The following is a 16792-nucleotide window of genomic DNA, read 5'->3' as shown; positions in this document are numbered from 1 at the left end:
CTACAGTCTGGCATGGATTTAGCCCATTCCAATGAATGGGCTGAAATTGCACTGCACTCTGATCGCATGTGAAACACACAGGAACATACAGCACGTTCCTGTGCGATTCGTGGCGTGAACTGGCCATTTATGTATTATACAAGAAGTAAGAAGTATCTTTTTTTCTTTCCTTCTACGCTTATAGAGGGAACCTGGAAGGTGTGTTGAGGACCCAGATATACAAAAGCAGACAGAAAACTAATCTGGAGAGGAAAGGGTGGATACACCTGTCTTGAAGAATACCCTGCCCTGAGCATTAAAGAAAAGAAACAATAAAAGAAAGAAAAAAAAAAACATTGGGTTAGTACATTTCTAAACGAAGATTGTTGGTGTTTTTATATATTACGCAAGAAGAAGCACTTTTTTTTTTCTGGACTTACAGAGAGAGTTTGAAGGAGTGCTGAGAACTCAAGTAAACAGCAGAAGCATCTGGACAGGAAAGGGTGTATTTGCCTTCACTGAGAAACTACCTGGAAGGATTTGGAAGAAAAACTGAAAGGAGAGGCACAGATACACAGGGATCTGCAAACTACAAGCTAAAACTGAAAGAAACTTTCTTCTTTATGGTTCCATGTTGGAATGGATATTTTATATTTCTCACAGCAGCCATTCACAGTGAAAAAAGACTGCATGTATAAGGACTAAAGAAATTATTACTTTTTTGCATCCAGACATAAAGCCAGGGGCTGTTATTGTATGTGAACAGTGCAGCGTCATATAAAGAGCAGGATAATGATTGCTAAACCCACATGCTTTTTTTGTGGGGATAGAATCAGTAATTACTTTAAATCTTGAAATACTTGAATATCTGAACAATCAGAATACACAGTGCTGCGTGCAAAATAAGAGAGGTGATTGCTAAAGCTACAGGGGGTATTACTATTATTTGTAAAGATGCTGGTTACTTTGCGGGAAAAATCAAAGTGAACAGTGCCATGTAAAGGATAGGAGGGGTGATAGTCAAAATAATTGTTCTGTGAATGTGCATGTGAGAATAAAGCCAGCCATAGATGGAGCAATTTTCTTTCCTGCAATCATGGGTCAGTGTTGATGGGGGAATCCTTCCTGCAGAGCCATTGTGTTGTCCCAGCAGGGGAGCCGTCCTCATCTGGAGAATACAATGATTACTGCCTTTGGTTATAATAGCCCCTGGCAATAATCGCATGTAAAATACACAATGGGGATTGTACCCAAGTCAATCAATGGATCGACTTTGGTGCAATCAGCCTGTCCACAGATGGTTCAAATCTTGGCTGGTCCCTGCTACACCAGCCGATATTTAAATCGTCTATACCCGGCTTAAAGCGCCACTAGAGATTCTTTTTTTTTTCATTTGGAAAAATAACTAACATGTCTATACTTGCCTACTGTGTGCAGTGGTTTTGCACAGAGCAGCCTGGATCCTCCTCTACTCAGGTCCCACACCAGCGCTCCTGGCTCCTCCTTTCTATCGGGTGCCCCCATAGCAAGCCACTGCCCTGTGTGTCCATTCACACACAGAGCCATGGTTTGGCCCCACACCCTCTCTCTCCTCATTGGCTGACTGGCTGTGATCGACAGCAGTGGGAGCCAATGGATCCTGCTTACTGTCTCAGCCAATGAGGAGGCAGAGACCCGGAACAGCTGAGGCTGTCATTCACACCACTGGATCACAATGGGGCTCAGATAAGTATTGGGGGGACTGGGGGCACTGCTGCACATAGAAGGTTTTTTTACCATCGTGCTTAGAATGCACAAAGGTAAAAAAAACCTTGAGCCTCTACAACCACTTTATTGCTCCTTTTCCAACAGGATTCAACCAGCTGCCAGAAAGCTTTACCTCTCAGGCAGCTCTCCATTCCTGACTGCCGCAGCAGGGGCAATGTGGTCTGCAATTCAGCGCATCACACACAGCTCCCTTTTTTTTTTTTTTTTGTGTACAAACTTTGTGAAGTGCAGAAATGCACACTTCATTACGGTACTGTTCAGCAGTGTGATGCACTGCTGTACAGTGCCATGCAGGTCTGTGGAGGTCGCAGGGTTAAATTGCAGCATATTTGCATTTTATCGCAGCACAGCTCAGGGCTATATTGCAGTGTCAATGGGATACACAGTAAACAATTGTTTTCTGTGCATCCTTGTGGTGACAGGTGTTTTACAATGCAGTAAAAAGCCTGTTACCACACTATGTGTGAATTAGCCCTAAATCATTGGGAGAGCAGTGAAGCGATTGTAGCTATCCCTAAGTGAGTGCGCTGACATCTAAATAATAGTTATGTGTATATTGTTATTACAATGCTGATGTTATAAAATAAATGTGTATGCTATGACTATAGAACTACTTTAAAACAAAGCTCCGCCTAAAAGGGGACATTCCGCTTTAAGGCCTCGTCCCCCGATTGGCATCTTTGGGGAGCGGGTACCTGATTTTGACAAGTACCAGCTCCCACGTCCGCTGCGATCACCTAGGTGATTAGAAGCAGAAGTTCTCCTCCACTCCTTCCCCCCCCCCCCCACAGTCTTCTGGGAAACGTGATAGGTCTCAGAAGACTGTGGGGCCATTCACAATGCACAGTGGGCACCCAGCTGTGAAGCCACTGGCTGTTACAGCTGGGTGCCCACACTTAAGATGCCGGCGCCATAGACACAGGATGGCTGGTGATCTCGGCTGAGGTGAGGACACCAATGGATCGCAGGACAGGTAAGTGGCTGTTTCTTTTCAGTGGTGAATGGAGCTCCGCTTTAACTTGCTCTCTTTTTCATGAAATAGTTTTTCACTATGTTTTTCACCTCCTCTCTATGAGATCTAGGAGAGCAGTGCATGTTCGTTGCAGTCATGTGCACTGCTCTGTGCACATTACACATCTCATAGTCCCTGGCCCATTTCAGGATCGAACAGTGGGACCATGGAGAGTTAATGTAGTCACCCTCTTACAGGAAGTGAGATCACAGCACCAAAAAAAAAGGAAGCTGTAGATTTGAAGGAGGCCAAGACCAATAGAAGATACTTCTTGAGAAGACATACCTGAATAGATTTTTTTTTTTTAACAGCGTTTAGTGTCACTGTAATGCTATATCAATATATAATATTATAATGATATAGACAAAACTGCTGACAATATAATTGAATATAAAGGAATCCTAATTGCACATTTAAATTACTTTGATAACGGAGGCATCCTAGATCCTTTATACAGGAATCCTGCATCTGCCTAGATATAAATGGCATTGTTTTTAGCTTCCTTCTGATATAGGCTACATGTGTTAAATGCTTCAAAAGCAATATAAATGCATGGCTACGTAGAGCACGCAGCGGTGTATATCTGTCCTGCAATGGATAATCATCCATAAAACGAGGAAGGAAAGGGATGCTGCTATTTTATATTAAGCCTTCTTCTCCCCCACAGGTCTGTCTATGGACATCTCCACCATTCCCTCCCCAACCCCCTCCTCCAGAGCACTAACAGCTGTCTGCACAGGGCTCACACACAACAAGGGGAGCGTGACTACTCTGTACATTCACATCTCCACACACAAGGCAGACATCTTCATTCTGTGCAGCAGAAGAGGGGAGAATCGTGTGATCCCTCCACTGTGCTTCCAGTGGGAAGAGGGATGACAGGGATGATGCTGCTGCTGCTGCACTTGCTATGCAGCTAATGATTAATTGCACTGCTCTGGGGCCTTTACTGCGCATGCTGCAGGTACACACTGCTCCTCCATCTTAAGCTTCCTGCAAATGCAGGCACCAGGACACAGCCTTTTAATAAATAAAGCAGCCAATCTTGGCGCCTTATTTATCTCACTTTCATCGCCGCAGCTGGGAAGGATACCGGAAAATCACGTTGCTATTTATTGAACGAAGATCCAGCGACACCGATGCGATATATGGGCTAGCAAGCAGTCCGGAGCTCGGCGATTCCCCGAGGACACAGCCTCCATCATGCATATCTAAAGGGACCTTGGCTTTTTGTGGATCCCAGGAAAATTATGGATATTTACTGGGCTGTCGCTTGTGTCTGAAGGGAAGCTGTGAGTAAACCTGAGGGTGAGTGTTGTTGTTACCCCCCCCCTCCTTTTTTTTCTCATTGGGTCATATTAGAGTGCATGTATGCCTTATTGAACACGTTGGTACAGTAACGCCTCTATTGAGATTGGGGTTGCGGTGTCTGTTTCTAGCCAGGCAATAACTGCAAGATGCAGCAGGGGAGGTGGAGGGGGCAGGAGGTAGCCAGGAGGCTACTGTCATTGTCCAGGAAACTCAATAAAGTTTTCCAGTGCTGAAGATGTACCGCAAGTACTGCTGGGATTTGTAGTCCTGTTTCAGCTTGGCTTGATGGACAGGCTAGATGCCCTAGTTGGACGCTCATTGGATAAATGCTGTTTCCTTACAGATTTTGAATAATGATGTCGAACCAATTAAATTGCATTCTCAGCATAACACTTAAATGATCAGCCCCTCTGGAGATGTCCCCAATTTCTCTACTGGCCAAGATTATAACAGCATCCTGACATATCTGCATAGCAAACTTATTTATTTATTGGTTTTATCTATGTGTTATTTGGACAAACAAATATTATAGCCTGTCCTGTAAGATGACCTTAGGAACACTAGTGAATTTGTAAATGGTTAGAGAACATTGGCAGATATTGCTGACCATGCGTCACCATGGACCAAAACACTTTTTTTTTTTAATTTAATACACATGACTTCAGTAAGTAAGGCCGCTTCGCAATTTATGGTAGCAGAGATGCCGTAAATAATTGAGAATGACAGGAAATCAATGTGATTTACTGAAATTCAGTGAAAATTGAAAGGTCTGCTTAATGACAGTGCTACAATACAGAGAGAGAGCACTATGCATTATATTTCTGGGGGAATTAGGAATTGCATTGCATCATGGGTAAATCTCATTAAAGGCTTGCTTTGTGGAAGTATATGGAGGATTAGTCAAGTAATAGTAACAAACACCTATGGTATAAAATTGTATGTCTATGGTAGTGTGCTCTTGTTTTAATTTTTGTATTCAAATTACTAATGTATGTTTAGCAGAGCATTATATTGATCTTTGGTTTCTGGTAGGCTCAGCTATTGACCCTTGGTCATATACAGTACATGCAATCACATACATTGAGAAGAATGTCCTGGCAGTGTACTGTACATGTACCAGACTGCAACATTGTATCGAAGTATAGATATATTTTTTTTTCCAGAAAACAGGAATTGGTGAGACAATTGATCAAATGCTGTCTAAATTAGTCTCACCACACACACTGCTATCTGATTGTACAACCTCCTGTAGATCTATCATGTAGTGAAAGGGTCTCCTTGGTTGGACAGAGTTCAATCAGATATTTCAGGTAGGTCTTGGTATTACATAGTTTTGGTAAACCTAAAGTTGATTGTACAGAAATTGTTTAGGCAGATTGTAACCTGTATGGTGAGTTGATCCAGTTGTTTTTTTTAATAATGGAATATTTTACTGTGTAATATCTGTGTATCATTTTATGATTTCTTTATTGTAAAATGGTAATAAATTGTTTTGATTCTGATACCTTCTACAAGTCTGCATCACTTTACATAACCACATACAGTATGTATCATAAATTTGATCATACTCAGATTCTCTATACAAACTCTCTGCTAAGGAAAGAGCCATAACTTTTCGCAACTAATCTGTATCTTACCTTGGTACAGAAAAATGAAATCTGAATATTGTCTGCATGTCATGCTGATCAGGTGGTTTCAATATTTTCCGAACATCTCACCCAAAACAATTGCGCAGATCACATTCAACTCTGGCTTCATCATTGTTCTCGGCCAGGACTCAGAAACTATGGAAGCCATAGTGAGCCAGACAGCTAGAACCTTTCAATAGAAGGCGAGCAATGGCACCCTATACAGTGCTCAGCATAAATGAGTACACCCCAACAGATTTGTCTTAAAACCTTTACTTTCCTTTCAGAATAAACATTTTCTATGGGACACTATACTGCAAAATACTCCACACAAAGTATTTTTCCTAAAAACTTGAATTCAAGACCATGTTGCAAAAATGAATACCCCCACCCCATGAAAGTCTTAGGAGAAAAGCTAAAATTTAGACAACAAAATCCTAATTAACAAGAATTCAACTACAGGTGAGTCTAATTATTCATTAAGCAGGTGTCCAGCAGACAGGTGATTATAAAAGGGTGTTACTTAACAAAGAAAACCCCTTCCCATTTCATGCTGTCAGCAATGGCACCACATGGAAGAGAAATGTCACAAGGCCTGAGAAAGAAAATAATTTCTTTACACAAGACAGGTGAAGGCTGCAAAAAAATTAGCAAAGCTTTACTTATCAGTGTTTAGTTATTGTAAGAATATTGTAGCAAAATGATACAAAAATTTAACAAAGATGTCCAGGCTGTCCATGACAGTTAACACCTCAACAGGAGCGTCTTCTGATGAGAAGGGTTGAAGAAAATCACCATGCAAGTTCACTGCAGTTAGCTAAAGAAGTAGAAAGCCGAACTGGGGTGATTGCTTCCCATGATAGAATGTGGTGTACACTGCAGAGGAATGGCATGAATGGGTGACGCCCATGAAGGAAGTCTCTTCTAAAGCCCATGCACAAAAAAGTCAGCCGAGAATTTGCCAGGGCCCATGCTGAAAAAGAAGGCTACTGGGGCTCTGTACTCTGGAGTGATGAGACCAAGATAAATGTTTTTGGAACAGATGGCTTCAAAACTTTATGGTGTCGCAAAGGTGAGGAGTACAAAGAAAAATGCATGGTTTCTACAGTGAAACATGGTGGTGGCAGTGTCCTTCCGTGGGTCTGCATGAGTGTTGCTGGAGTCAGAGAGCTGCATTTCATTGATGGTATCACGAATTCACAGATGTACTGTACTATATTTAAAGAGAAGATGCTACCATCACTTCGTGCCCTTGGTCGTCATGCACTTTTCCAACATGACAATGATCCAAAACACACATCTAATGCCACTGTTGCACTTCTGAAGAAGAACAGGGTGAAAGTAATTCACTGGCCAAGTATGTCTCCTGATATGAACACAGTCGAACACCTATGGGGAATTCTGAAGACACAAGTTGCACATCACTCTCCATCTAGCATCCAGGCTCTAAAAGAGGTCGTTCTTGAATAATGGAAAAAGATAGATGTTGCAATATGTCGCCAACTTGTTCATTCCATGCCTAGAAGACTTGGTGCTGTCTTTACAAATCATGGAGGTCATACAAAATACTACATTGGATATAAAAAGTCTACACTGTTCTCCTTCCTGAATATGGTCAGTCTTTATGGATCGATAGCAAAAGCTATTTATGGACTAAGGACTCCCAGGCCCCCTTTGAAAGTTAGCACAGATTGTTGCAGACTACATGCAGAAGTACAGTATCTCCTCTCCCCTGTAGAATTGCTCCCAGCTCCACAGTCTGAAGGCACTTCCAGGCTGTTCTGATCCAGGACAAGGATAAAGGGTTAGGCACAGCGCCGTTCTTTGAAAGCTTGCTAGACAAGACAGTCTCGCCCTTGTGAATCCCTGGGTGTGCTGACGTACTCACTCTGTCCTCTTGGCTCCCTGCTACTCCTTAGGAAAGATTCCTCCTCAAACTGCACCATTGATGAGATCCCCCTAAGCAGTCCAAGTTCAGCCTGGAGGTAAAGACTCCCCTAGAACTAGGCGGTCCCTCCTAGGCCACTGACAGCCTCCTCAGCACTCCATCTTCCTCCTGGCTCCCCTGCTAGCATGGCTTACCCATATTTATGAGCTAGTCCTACCACACTACCAGAGCCTCTTAGACTGGGATTGGTCAGACTCCCATAAATATGCAGATTTAGGTCTCCACCCCTTCTGCCCACTGGCTTTTGGAAGCTTCCATGGGCCCCCAGAACCATTCTGATCTGGTTTGCCTATCAGTTTTTCAGGTGGACCTGATTGTCCATTCATTCCTACCTCCCAGGTCTGATCAGGTCTGAGGAAAAAGAAAGGGGATCTGTCCTCTTCTGTCTAGGCAGATCAATTTGGGGGGTAGTCGGGTGTAAACGCATTACATAAACTGAGTGGGCATGAATGTGCCATCCACCTGCTCTGTGAGCTGATCCCCCTGCTAATTGAAACAGAATCTGCCCCGTGTGAAAGGTATCTAAAGGGGAACTTAAACCTTCCCCATAAATTTTACTTTCCATATGCCAATTACCTTTAATGTCTCTTTTTGCAGGATAAACTGAGAATAGACTCAAGCCGAGTGGATCCAGCATTATACTTTTGTCACCCATTGCTCTTCCGCTGCACCTCCTGTCTTGCACCGCCATTATGAATCTCCCATAATTGGTAGCTGGGTGTCTTTCTTCTTTGCATAGTTGACCCCCTGATGATGCTCCCTTGATCTCACGAATGCGCAGATGTGCCACAGGTCTTGAATGTAACTCAGGCTCCACAACTTCCTGGGAAGTGTGATGTATATATCTTAGGAGGCTCTGGGTAGTCTAGATGAGGAATCAGTATGAGCGGGGGTACGGTGGTGGTGGGGCGGGGGGGCATGCTAAGGAAAAAAGGTAAAAAGTATTTGCTAAAAAAAGTTTCACAATTGTGAAAAATAGGAGGGTGAGGAGGAGAGGAAGCTGGATTTACAAGCAAAGGTCATCATTCATTTAAATTATCTGTAATCTGCTAGAACCAGTATCCATAGAGCACCTCACAGGGTCATTAGAGATGTGATTCCTGTAGCATGTGCTGTGTAACATTCTCTCTATTCCCTGTATCATTAGGCACATGCAAACTTAAACGTGATTGTTAACTGTTACAAACTGCTTAACACTTAATTTTTTTACAGCCACTCCATGATGCCCCTTTTCCACCCAGTTTTGAAATTATTTACAATCTCGAGGCACCCCAACATCCACAGATGTAGGAAACCCAACATTAGAGGTGATTTTTTTCTTACAAAGCAAGTACACGGTTGCACACTGTTACTGGTTAGTATTTCTCTTCTCCCTCAATTTCTCTCTCTCACTCAGCTAATGTGACTCCAAGTGCTACTGAAGAAGGGCAAAATAGGATGCTGTGCAGGTACCCAACATCCTCCGTATCAACTGATGACATAATTGGTTGTTAGGGCTCTGGCAGCTGGAAGGTTGTAATGGTGCACAATGAAAACCTGTGGGTTTTTGTAACTAAAATGTAGGCTTCATCCACCCACTGAATTGTATAAATTTTTTAGACAATTTTTAGGCATTTTGCCAAGGTGCCCCTGAAGAAACCTGAAGGCACCGCAGGGTGCCTGGGCACCTTGGTTGAAAAAGGCTGCTCTAGGCCATCAGTGGCTGTATGGAAGTCTTGGGCAAGAAAAATAAACATGCATCAGACATACAATCAATATAAAACCATATTGGTCTTATAATCACTTTCTGCGCACCTTTGTTGGAGGTGCAAACCTAACTGGGTGGAGAGCAATCATGTGATCAAAAGTTTTTTTTTTTTTTAGGAAGTTTCTTTTGTAGCCTCCAATTTTTTTTTGTGTAGCCTCTAATTTTCTTGTGTGCTTAGGCTTTCTCTAACGGAGAGACAGATAAGAGTCTGCTGTAAGTGTGTTTGAGAATTTCTTTCTACTGCATTACATGCAATGGTTCAATGATGCTGTGTTTTCAGTGTGCATTTCTATGGTTCGTTTTCAGTTTTGATTGGAGTATACTTATAGAGTACATCTAAGCCCAGTTACTGCAATTCCATTAAAACTTTGACTTGTTATTGTAATTCCAAAAGTTGTTTCCAGTCTTTTTAAATCCGTAGCTTTCATGAAAAGAATACCTGCTGACCCTGCCAGGAACATCCATTGTTCAGGCACTTCCTGTTATGTGGTGACAGCTATATCCCATTTGTACTCCTCTGTTGTCACCCCATCACACATGCTCCTGCTGGAGACTGCAAGCTGCAGTGCTGACACATTGCACAGACATGGTCAGCAATTGTCACTTTCAGGAAGTCTAGAGCAAATATTTGTAGCTGACCATGGAGCAAGTGCATGCAGTCAGGAAGCTACTGAAATGACTGGAGGAGATTAGCAGCACTGAGATGCAAAAAAAAATGTTAAAAAGTTGAAAACCGCTTTTTATGAAAAACAAAAAATAACAACAGTTTGTTTAGCAAATTACATTAAATGCCTATTATTGTAAAAAAAAAAAAAAAAAGAACATGCATTACATCATATGCCAGTTTGAATTTATTTTTTGGTGATGTTTAGATCTGATGGGTCCCAATATTTGGCCCACATTCTAGACTTTTTCATCTTTCTGATTGTTTGTGGACCTCCCACCTTTCCCCCTCACCACGTGTTTTGAGCCCTGCATGTGCAAAGTTTTTGTGGTGACATCTCCACACAGGCATTGGTGCAGGGCAAATAACTCAAGCTCAGGTAAGTCTGGTACATCTCCCCTTCTTTGCATTCCACCATCCTCATTTCTGAGCCCTCTCAGGGCAATAACTAACTGGATTTGTTTATTTACCATTGTTTTTTTTCCCATCAGGATGGTGCTTACAGATTGGCACAGACAAAGGGATGAAATTGTTTGACTGTGCTCATATCTTGATCAGCCAAACAACATAACCAGACACATCCAACATCAACACACATTCATACATGTTTTCACTAGCATAGGATTGCTATAGTTTGCATATAGTTGTGCTCAAAAGTTTGCATACTCTTGGAGAATTGGTATTGGTATGTATAAAAGGCACAGATGTGGGAAATTAACCTATAATTGCCATTTTAACCTGTGTGTGACATCTTGTGTGTCTGTACCAATGCCAAACATTCCAGGGTATGTACACTTTTGATCATGGCTATTTGGGTGACTTCTGTTATCATTATGATTTAAAAAGGAGCCAAATAATGATGTGATAATAAATGGATTCATATGATCACTATCCTTAAATAAAAGACAGATTTTTAGCATGATTAGTCAAATTTTCTTTCTTTCTTTTCCAAGGATTTTTTTCATTTTAAATGAACAATGGTCTAGGTACATACAGAGATATAATATTATGTACATTTAGTAACAATAAAGAGGGATTCAACATGCTTCCCTAATGTAACTGTGGAATAAAAAGTAACAAAATACAAACAGCCACTTGAACAGCCACTTGATCTTATTCTGCTCTATGGATATGACTAGAGCAGCATTTCTCAACCAGGGTGCCCAGGCACCCTGGGGTGCCTTGAAGTTTCTTCAGGGGTGCTTTGGCAAAATGTCCAAAAATTGCCCAAAACTATTAGACAAGCCAGTGGGTGGAACAAGCCTGCCTTTTATTTACACAAAGCCACAGGTTTTCATTACGGACACACAGGCACCATTATGACCTTCTAGCCGCAGGCTTCCTGACAGCCAATAACATCATCAGTTGATAAGGAGGTTGTCAGCCGCCTGCACAGCATCCTAGTTTGATCATCCCCAGCCTCTCTGTCAGTGCTGGGGTCACATTAGCTCAGTGATGGAGAAAAAGTGAGGGAGAAGAGAAACATTGGAATACTAGTCAGTACCAGTGTGCAGAAGTGTATTTGCTTTGAAAGAAGAAATCGTCTCTAATGTAGGGTGTCTTACATGTGTGTATGTTGCTGCGTTATACAAAACTATTAGAATAGCTTTTCACATTTTAGAATGGGGTATCCAAAAAACGAAACCAGCGCTCAAATCTTCATGCTGACTAGGGATACTGTAACTGTCATTCATTGAGGTGCAGCCCTTAGAAGTTTGAGAAACCTTGGTACTGGTGAAGAAAAGCAAAAACAGGGCGAACTCTCTTCGTGCATCACGAGTTTATTAAAAAGCATAAAAGTGCATACTCACAAACCAAAGGGGATTAACACAAAGAGTCAGTGGTGACGATCTCAAGTGACAGGAGACCCTTAATGAGGTAGGCTGACGCGTTTCGGGAGATGTACTCCCTTCTTCAGAGCTCTGAGGGAGAAGAGAAACATTGGAATACTAGTCAGTACCAGTGTGCAGAAGTGTATTTGCTTGAAAGAATAAATCATCTCTAATGTTGGGTGTACTGCATGTGTGGATGTTGCAGCATTATATAAAACTATTAGAATAGCTTTTCACATTTTAGAATGGGGTGCCTCAAGACTCTCCATAATTTTAAAGGGTGCCTCGGGACTGTCCATAATTTTAAAGGGTGCCTTGACGGAGAAAAGGTTGAGAAACACAGGACTAGAGGATACCATCTGGATAGAAAAAACATAATAAAAACAATCAGACTACAATAATAGTGCAGACTCTCTAGTGAGGGGGATAGTTGGCTTAGGAACATGTGCCAATTTTGTGAGGATATAGCAGAAACCGAGTTTTGTGTGATTACCAAAAAAAAGGGGTGTGTGTGAGGGGGTGAGAGTGGGGAGTACGTATATAGGGTAAGGGTGCATACCCGCCTTCTCCCATAAATGTAGGATGGACAGTAGAGTGAATTCTCATTAGCTGTATCTCCTAGGCATGTGTGAACTGGTCTCGCTCATAATCAGCTGAATCCAAATAATGTAACCAACAAGCCCACGTGTGGGTAAATCTAGTAGGTGTGTCATGCGCTATGTTGATAAGCTCTTCCATTTCGGCCATACGTTGGATTTGTTGGAACCATTCCGTGGTGGCTGGGGGGTGCTCAGAATTTCATTTTAGTGGGACACAGCAGCTGGCTGCGTTAACTAAGTGCATGAACAGAGACCTATGGTAAACGGAGCGAGGAAGACAGCAGTGGTGTAGAAGGTATTGTGTAGGCGTGTAATCCTGGGTATATGTAGTCATTTTGGCAATAGAATTGTGTGCCTTTTTCCAGAAAGGTTGTAGTTTGGGGCACTCCCACCAAATATGTAGCAGGGAGCCTGGTGCAGAACCACTTTTCCAACATAGGGGGGAAGGAGCAAGGGAGATTTTGTGAAGGAGTTCAGGGGTTCTGTACCAGGCAGAAAATAATTTGTAACCCGTCTCTTGTGTATTCACATTTACAGATACTTTTTGTAAATGGATCAGAACACGTTCCCAGTCATCCTCAGAAAGATCAAGAGACAATTGCCGTTCCCATTGTTGGCATGGTCTTCAGTGTATTTGTAGCAAAAAGTGTTGTTGCGGTGCTGATCTGTAGCATATGGCTTTAAATGGCATGTGAGGTCTGGACCAATCACTGGGGGTATAGGGATAATGAAACCAATATCTCAATTGGACATACGTCCAAAAAGCAAAGGATTGGTTGAGCATTTTGAGCTTTAGACGTTATATGTCAACAGGATATCTTTGTGGAAGAAATGTTGCGCAATAATGCGCTTATATGGCCAGCTATAACACTGAAAGTTAGGGGAAAGACCTGGGGAGAAATCAGGGTTGTGTTGAAGTGGAGTGAGAGGTCCAGGGGAAGAAGAAAGTGCAAAGGTTTTGTAGGCTGTGTAAAAGCAGTAAAGGGATGGGCCAACAAAAGTTTGTTTCCTCATTATCAAGAAGAGCTGCAATTATTTTTCTTGAATGGTAACCTCTTACATTCACAGAGACAAATTTCAAAGCAGGAGAGAGACCCTTTTGTTGCAGTGGAGCCATGAGTATATTAGAAATAGTTGTGAGGTCAGTGGGCGAGTGAAGACACTAATGTCCAGCAGGGAGTTGATTCCACAAGTAGCGGGGGAGTGAGAAAAAAAGGGGGGGGGGAGGCAGGGGCGGGAGGAAGGGCTAGAGCGAGAAGATGTGTCGGGGGGGGTCAGTGGAGGATTATCGGGGCAAGGGGCTTGTGTTAGATAGCGCTGCTGTGGGTGGGGGTGTCACTGGTGATGGGTCCCTATCAAAGGGGAGAGGTATAACGTCAGTGCTGATGTGAAAGCTACAAGCCATTTAGAGGATTGTATAGGAGATCCAGACAAGATTTAGTACCATAAGTGCATTTGGAGTAACTATGGGGCATGCAGGATTTTGAAAATTATTGTGGTAGGGAGGACAATCTAAATAAACGAGTCAAAGTCGCGTCATACAAGCAATTCATATTTAGACCAATTAGGCATAGTACAATAGCTAGTAGATAAATGACAGTTCAATAACAACTATAAAATTAGGTAGGTTACAGCCTTGAGTAATCCAAAAACAACATTAGTTAAAAAAAACAAGGGCCTTCATAGGGTAGGCCGTGGTAACAATCTTATTCAAAATCCAGATAAAGTCCAGCCTTTGTACTATAAGAGGAGTATTCGGGGTTGGAAACAAATCAGTCAGGGGAAAAAGAGAAAAGATGTAGATGAGATGGGAGCAGGTGTATAGGTATAAGGGAACGGCTTGAGAAAGGAAAAAGCAGAAAGAACAAGAGCAATCAGGTCAAGCCATGGGAAATTGAAGGTGTCAGAGACAAATTGTCCTGAAAACGTAGCTGAATCGTGAAATGCTGCCCATTACGGAGCAGCAGGTCTCTTGTTGAGGTCCGTGTGACGGAGATTTCGAGGGCCTCTGAATAGGATGCCCTCTGCTGTCTTCTGGGGGGGATGAATCGGTTTGGCAAGATCGCCAACGTTGCTGTCTGTGGAGCTGGAAGTCCATCCTATCATCATGGATTGGAGGTTGCTGAGCAGAGGTGGGTTGGAATTCACCATACCATTCAGGCATGTGGGGTAACGGAATGTCCAGAATTTCACAGATATGTGGGAGATCTTCAGGGACACGAAGCAGCGTGGTACAACCGATAATAGAAGCTGAAAGGCCAATAGGAAATTTCCATCTGTAGTGTATGCCGCGCTGTAATAAAAAATGCTGGGTGCAATAACTAAAAACAAATCATATACACGCACACAATCAACATGTAGTCATGCAGGTACTTTTAATCAGCATTTAAACCATTACATATTCTATGCATGCGAAAGACCATCTACTAAATGAACACCTGCCCTGGCACATCATAGCATCATCATCACCCGGCACTCCAAGAAATAACAGAATCCAACTGCAATATTCTTGCACTGTCAAAACCTCCACTTTTATTATCACACGTCACACAGGAGGATATACTGTATCTTTTAGTCACAATCTGCATAACAACACACATCAGTAGTGAGCATTACAGCATGAAATAGACAAATCATTTGACAGCATAGAATTAATACATTACCAAAGCTATGTTAGAAGCTGGAAGGAACAAATCCCATTGGAACCAAACTGCCCAGGGGGTCACAGGTAAGCCATAGGCACAACCAGTCGAGCCCATATAGCCTTGGCAAAAATCCCAGCGTCATTATCTGAAAAGTCACACTTTTGCTTCTTTTCTACCCCAAAACCTCTTTTCATCTCCCCCAGACTTAAGGATTTCTAACTTAGACGTCTTTAAACAGGTTTTTATCTCCTAATGTGAGGTTACTAGATGTCATAAACACGTTTCATGCTATAAACAAGTTTTTATCTTGCTCTCAGAATATCTTGTGACTTTGTTCCTTTGACCTAGATAAATGATACATCAGTCACTTCTCATGCCCCTGGCATTTGGGCAACAATGCTTTATTGTAAAAATTACCCAAGAAACAATGGGTCCAAATAGAGGGTGGAGTTCCCTACGGTGTTGCAGGGTTATGTTGGACAGGTCTTGATATATTTTAACTTCAGTCCCTTCATGAGTAATCTATATCCTATTGCGAGCTTTTCGCAAGATTTCTTCTTTTAAACAAAAGCTTTTTAGGTAGCAAATCACATCCCGTGATGGATCTATCTCTCTACCTTTCAGTCTCAAAGCGCGGTGAATGCGCTCCATCTCTATCGCAGTGTCAGGTGGTCTGTCTAAGAGCCCATTGAAAATGTGGGTAGTGGCAATTCACAGCTGGTCTTCCTCAATGGCTTCAGGGAGATTGCGTAGCCGGACAATATGTCTGTGTCCGTGGTTATCTAGGTCCTCCAGGTGTCTGTGTAATTCATGTATCTGGAACGTATGGGCATCCGCAGTCTGGAACAGCTTTTGTATCTGAGTTTCCTGGTGACTTGCGATCTGTTCCACTTCTTGTACTCGATTGCCTTTATATTGTGATGCAGATCTGTGATAGCAGCTGACAGGGTTTCCTTTATATCGGTACTGATGTGCTGTGACTGATGTTGAGTGGGCGCTGTGATGCCGGACCAGGTGGGGAACGGGCTCCCTGTGAGGAGGGTGTGGGAGACTGGCTTTGTGTGCACGAGCCTTGTGTTGCAGGGTTGGAGGGTTGTCCACCACCATGTTGCTCTACTGGGAACGGAAGATCTCTGGGATCTGTTTGCTCAACTGCATCCCCGAGTCCCGTGGGACCCGTGGGGATCACAAGCGTGATGTGGAGCTGCCGCAGGAGGATTTCCCCATGCCCAGGGTGTCTGGGTCCCTGCTTGTGCTGGTGCTTGTCCCCTCAAGTGGTTGAAGCGCTTGTTCTAAGTTGCCATCTTGGTCCATGGCTAGGACACGCCCCCCATATTTTCAATATCAAAAGACAAAATTTCATGATTTCTGCCAGGGTATGCAAATTTGTGAGCATAACTGTAATACAATGCAGCTTTTTATGTATTTTAGTGACTTTAAACATATATGACTTTATATTTCTTGGTGCTCATCCATTTTTGCACATACCTCCCAACCATCCCAATTTCCATGGGACTGTTCCAACCTTTGAATGAGACCTAGGGTCACAAAGACCCACCCTATGTCCTAGTGTTGGATGTTGGAATGCTTAATCCAGGACCAGTATCAGATCTTTGATCAACGTGGTGCCCGTATACGAGAGTGGAGAAATCTATCCCCA

The 16792-nt window shown here is 42.7% G+C and overlaps 1 protein-coding gene across 1 annotated transcript in view; it reads left to right on the top strand.

Moving 5' to 3' along the window:
• The first annotated feature begins 3414 nt into the window (after positions 1–3414).
• GLRB (glycine receptor beta) overlaps positions 3415–16792 on the top strand; it is a 165608-nt gene continuing 152230 nt past the window's right edge. Inside the window, exon 1 of the mRNA XM_089670411.1 lies at positions 3415–4066. The gene's annotated coding sequence lies outside the window, so the exon portion shown is untranslated. The remainder of the gene's footprint in view (positions 4067–16792) is intronic.

The sequence above is a fragment of the Staurois parvus genome, unplaced genomic scaffold (genome assembly GCF_062004578.1).
Source record: "Staurois parvus isolate SC_StPar_1 unplaced genomic scaffold, SC_StPar_1.0 ptg000090l, whole genome shotgun sequence".
In the NCBI taxonomy this organism is placed as follows: domain Eukaryota; kingdom Metazoa; phylum Chordata; class Amphibia; order Anura; family Ranidae; genus Staurois; species Staurois parvus.
The sequence above is the reverse complement of the archived record's forward strand: the minus strand, read 5'-3'. Positions and strand labels throughout refer to the sequence as shown.